Genomic DNA, 5551 nt, shown 5'->3' on the forward strand with positions numbered 1-5551 from the left:
CTACAGCAGAGAGAAAAAGACTGGAATATACTGTATAAATAATTGAAGACATTAAGTGTGATTTCCCCTCTCGGGAATCTCCTGTTTTCAAAATAAAGAAACCTTACACTGAAAAGAATCTGCAAGCAAAAAGGGAAAGCGACAGAGCCCGTAATAAAACACGAAACAACATCGGCCAAAGCCCAACTGACGTAATTACCAAAACAATGTTCCTCCGCATGTAACTTGCATTTCTATGTTTCAACTGCTAGAGGGCCAAAAGTTACGCAGTGAATGAAAATGAAATACTCTTTCCTTTTTGTTTATTTACTATGTTGGTCAATAAATTCACTCCTGTTATCAGCTGTTGTTTAATCCCTTATTCATCTTTTTTTTTTAATTGACAGCCCAAGAATTTAAAACAAAATCTATTACAATATAGTAATGTATTCTGTAGTTTGCTTTAAATGAGTATTTTGACATAATGAAATTATTCATATTAAAACATACACTATACTGTATAACGGTAATTAGAAGTCTGCTTAATTTTATTATATCAATTGCAGTTTTAGTTATAGACTAATTGCAGGTCCGTAGCCAGCCTAGTGGAAATGGGGGGTTCTTTTTTCAAAAAGTGGACCTTTTTTGCAGTTTTCCCCCTCATTTTGTATTTAATTATGAGGTTCAAATACTTCATTTTGGTGACTTTGTATGCACTAATTTGTGCTGGATTAGCTTGTCTGCTGGTATTTTAAGGAGCACGCTTTTTGATGCACTGAAAATACAATGTTGTCAAATTGCTTATCAAGTATAACAACCGTACCCTGTTTGGCAGTCTTTTTGAACATATGTTCAATATTCTGCGACAATGACGCTGCTGCCTGCTTTCTCTTCCTGCTGTTTTCGCGCCATACTCACTATCCAGCTGGATGTCGTCGACTGATTTAGTGCGGTACAGTTTGACGTTTGACATTCGGTTTCGCAGATGTAAGGGACCGTATGAAAACTTCACTCACTATGCTAAAACATAGGAGATGTCCACTCATTCATTCAATTCACGTGCAAGTTATACATAAAAAAAAAAAAGTTAAAATAAATGTTCATATTCAGAATGTTCTAATAACTTCCCAGAAGACAGACAGACATACTACAGGTGAGATTATTACAATATGATAAATTATAATAAGTACAGTAATCAATTTTAGAGGATAGAAGGACTTTTGATAGAAGGGATTTTTTTCTGTAAAATATTTTTTATTAAAAAAGATTACTGTAGGCCTACTTATATAATTGATATACTTCCTCTGGGAAGTTACCACAGCCTTTAACCCTTTCACACGTACCATCACACTGGTTTGATCATTCCAGAGTGGTCCCTGGGGAGTACCATCAAACCGGTTTGATTAGAACATTCGTGTCTGACGTCATCAACTGGCAAATTTTAAAATTCAAATCTGCATTCCCACCATTTAGCTGCTGATGCTACAGAGGGGATTGGCTAAGCAATGCCATTTACATGCCTAAAAAAGCTGCTTGAACAATCTTTCCAGCCACATGTTTGTTACTGGCATTCAAACTAACACAAGACTAAAACTCACCATATCAGCTGCTGTAGGCTATGGTTTAGTTGCAACATAGAGACTGGCTAAGTACATAATGTTTAAAACAGCTGCTCGAACAGTCTTTTTAAATCACATGAAAATTTTAATTTTACGTTGTATGCATTCAAACAAACAGAATACTTACCATATAAGTTTACTGTCCATATCCACACACGCGTATAACAGCAGCACAGTAGACGATAAACTCACCAAATCTGCTTTCGCGTTGCTGTATAGCTGCTATTGCTATAGAAAGAGTGACTGATGGAATGCTTGTCATTTATGTCTAAAACAGCTGCTCGATTGTATTCAAATAAACAGAAGTATTGGAATACAATTTTCCAACAGCGAGAAAAACAATCACATTTCAAATGCAATGCTTTATTCACATGAAACATATGTTGTTAATTACTTTTAATTGTGAATCTGTGTAAATATATATAATTTTTTTTCAGACAGGCAATTTAAAAAAAAAAAAAAAAAAACATAATGGCTATGACCATAGCCTATCACTAGTCTTCCCTTCCCCCCAGTGACAAGTGACATCACAGGCACATCACTTTTACCTCAGACTCGTATCGGAGCTCATCATATACTTTACACACACACAGTTAAATTGAGTTAATTTGATATATTTACAGTTTTATTTAGACCATTGCAATTACAGGTGAGGAGATCAGAGAAATATTTTTTAATTCTGATGAGGAAGAGGGAAATTTTGACAATGAGGGAAGTGACACAGATGAGGAGATGCCCCCCAACCTCCAAGCCCTTGATGCTGAGGATGAAGATGCTTCAGCAACTGCTGTACACACAACACCAAGGGAGGTGGAGGAGGTAAGCTCTTCCTGCTGGAGTTCTACCAGTAATTTTACCCCTCCTGGACCTGGGGTTGCCTTTGATGACCGGACTTGCGGCGAGCAAAACCCTCCAGAATCACCCAATGAAGTCCAGTGTTTTAAGATGTTCCTTACTGAGGAAATTGTTGAGGAAACAAACCGCTATGCCTTAGAGCTGCAGGAGAAAACACCACCTGAAGTGAAAGGCAAGATTGCAAAGTGGGTTTCAACAAATGCTCACGAAATGTACACATTCCTGTTGGCAGTGCTGCTAATGGGAATTGTGAAAAAAAAACTCACTTCGTGATTATTGGAGTACAGATCCCATGCTCCTGACACCATTTTTCGGGACTTTGTTTTCCCAGGACTGCTTCCTTCTGCTCCTCCGCTGCCTACACTTCTCAAACAATGCGATGGCAAACATCAACGACCCCCTGCAAAAAATCAGAAACATTTTCACTGCTTTCACGTCATCCTTTCGTAACATCTTTGTGCCCTACAGTGTGTCGATGAGTCGTTGATGAAATTCAAGGGTAGGCTGTCATTTCGCCAGTTCATACCAACTAAATGCCACAGATTTGGAGTAAATTTTTTTGTGTTATATGATGTGCTTACCGGTTACGTGCAGAACATTATCATATATACAGGATCCACCACTGACATCCAGCACTATGAAGGCCTTGGAATCTCTGGGTCCGTTGTCATGACATTACTGGCCCCATACTTGAAAAAGGGTCACATCCTGTTCGTGGACAACTGGTACAGTAGTCCCACACTGTTCCAGCACCTCCTGCCTCTGGACGCAGGAGCTGTACGAGCCAACAGGAAGGGAATGCCAACATTCACCAGCAAAATGACAAAGGTTGAATGTAGAGAAAATGGAACACAACTAGCAGTGAAATGGCATGACAAGACGGATGTTCACCTTCTTACCACGGTCCATCCATCCACCATATCAGCCACCGGAAAGGTTGATCACATCACCAAAGAAAGAAAGATGAAGACTCTCTGTGTGCTGGAATATAACAAAAAGATGGGAGCAGTGGACAAGGCTGACAAGATGAAAGGCTTTTTGATTGTACCAGAAAAACCAGCAAATGGTACAAGAAAGTCTTCTTTTACCTCCTTGACACTGCAGTACTGAACAGCCACATTGTCCACCACCAACTTACGGGTGAGAAATGTGCACATCAGATTAAAAACAACATATAATTTACATATAAATAAACAAATAAATAGTTTATTTTAATCATTTTAATATTTTTTGTTTTTCATGTAAACTCAATGCATTTAAACTTAAATTAACTAATATTAACAAAAAACAATAATGACCACGCTGTCATATTCCACACTCCTCCTCACTTCCTACCCATGTGCTCTGCTATCAATAGGAAAAGTCATCACATCCCTGCAATTCAGGATGAACCTGATGAGAGGACTGCTGGAAGAGTACACCTCGGTGTCCATCCAAAGCAGGCCGCCCTGCATTGGACACTCCACTGCGTCTGCCAGCTAGGCATTTCCCCTCCGAAGTCCCTCAGACAGCTTCCCAGGGCAGCAGGACCAGGCGGCACTGCAAGGTCTGCCAATCCAGCACTCGCTGGACAAAGCAGAGGCGCCTCAATTTTTAAGAACATTTCAAATTTTTTGTGATGTCATAATATCAAATGGTTAAATTGTTTAATTGATTTATAGGGCTAATAAATGTAGCCACTTAAGTTTTTATTTCTTTTTTACTTTTCCCTACACTGTTGGTAGGTCTGGTCCGGTGGTAGCCATGTGTGGACAACAGCTGAGACACTTCCTGAAAGACTTTTCCGTTTCGCATAACGAGAGGAACATTTGCACCTTGTTTATTGACCACGGCGTGGTTTTGCGCACAGCCATTACTTTTTACCATTTGAAAGTCAATGTGAACAAATGATACTGCTATCGCTGTTGCTAACTTTAAAACTAGTGGGCTGATGTTCCGTGTCGGAAATCTTTGACGCTGGTAGTGACGATTCTCTCTGACCAATCAGTGATCTGCAGGATTTTGACATCACATTTAGTATCGGCTCGGCTCGCTTGGAAACTCGACAAAGGTGGTACTAAAAAAGTACCAGGTACTATCCACAGTGGAAAACCCCCAAAAAGCGAGCAGTCTCGAGTTGTACCGTGCAGTGGAAAAGACCCATAAGCATGAGATGGAGTTGTGGAGCACGGAACCGTTCTGAAAACACTGTAACAATGATTTTCAACTTAATCTAGACTTAACCGAGCAGCGCAAATAAACTTTGAAGTAAGCAGAATATTTATTTAATTAAATCGCAGCCCTAAATCGCAGTAATAATTGCACAAGGTCATATCGTGATTTCGATTTTATTTAGATTAATTGTGCAGCCCTACTTACCACCGCCTTATGTGAGGAAGGATACTGGTATACCAGTTCCACATTCTCCTAGAAACGTTACAGGGCCTGTGGTTCAGGGGGGCAAATAGGATATGAATGACCATGATCAACTGCAAAATGAGCAAAGAGGAAGCAGAGTAGTAAAGTAGTAAGATACTCACAGAGTACATGAGAGCTGTGCAACAATCCCATTTGTGTTAGCCCATGTTTTGAGTACCACGCACTGAAGCATTACTGAGAACTGTGAAATAAAATAAGCAAATGTTAGTTATGGTTACAGTTCCATTGTAATGTATTGTAAATGGTGTATTTTTTTCCTTGAAATTGGTTTATAATCTATTAAATGTGTGTGTGCATTGTGGGCTTTTGTTTACCACAAATGCAATGTATTTGAATGTTATGAATGCTGTTTAGCATTTTTAACATTGTTAAAAAATTTATATTGTTAATCATTATATTGATATTTATAAAAAAAAGTTGTATTGTCTATAAACAAATGTATATAAAAAGCATAGATCAATAAATTAAATTAAATAAAATAAAAAATTTTAACTCTCACAGAGCAAAGATACATGTTTTGTATTCTGTATGCACAAGACAGATCATAATCAGAGACTTTCAGTCTGTGGAGCGGTGGGGGGTGGGGCCGGGCTAGAATGTCGCACGCCTGGTCCCCAATTGGCCTAATGGGGCGCGCGAGGGATAAAGGCGGCCGGTGACGACGATTCGAGAGATAGAGA

At 39.0% G+C, this 5551-nt stretch overlaps 1 long non-coding RNA gene across 1 annotated transcript; it reads right to left on the minus strand.

Moving 5' to 3' along the window:
- Nucleotides 1-1711: 1711 nt before the first annotated feature.
- On the minus strand, nucleotides 1712-5096 carry LOC127644579 (uncharacterized). Its single transcript, XR_007970684.1, has 7 exons — nucleotides 4973-5096; nucleotides 4812-4877; nucleotides 3542-4019; nucleotides 3345-3434; nucleotides 3035-3228; nucleotides 2720-2853; nucleotides 1712-2613 (listed from the first exon to the last, which is right to left on the minus strand). It is a non-coding gene; the product is annotated as an uncharacterized LOC127644579 (long non-coding RNA).
- Nucleotides 5097-5551: the final 455 nt, after the last annotated feature.

This window comes from Xyrauchen texanus, chromosome 6 (assembly GCF_025860055.1).
Source record: "Xyrauchen texanus isolate HMW12.3.18 chromosome 6, RBS_HiC_50CHRs, whole genome shotgun sequence".
Taxonomy (NCBI): domain Eukaryota; kingdom Metazoa; phylum Chordata; class Actinopteri; order Cypriniformes; family Catostomidae; genus Xyrauchen; species Xyrauchen texanus.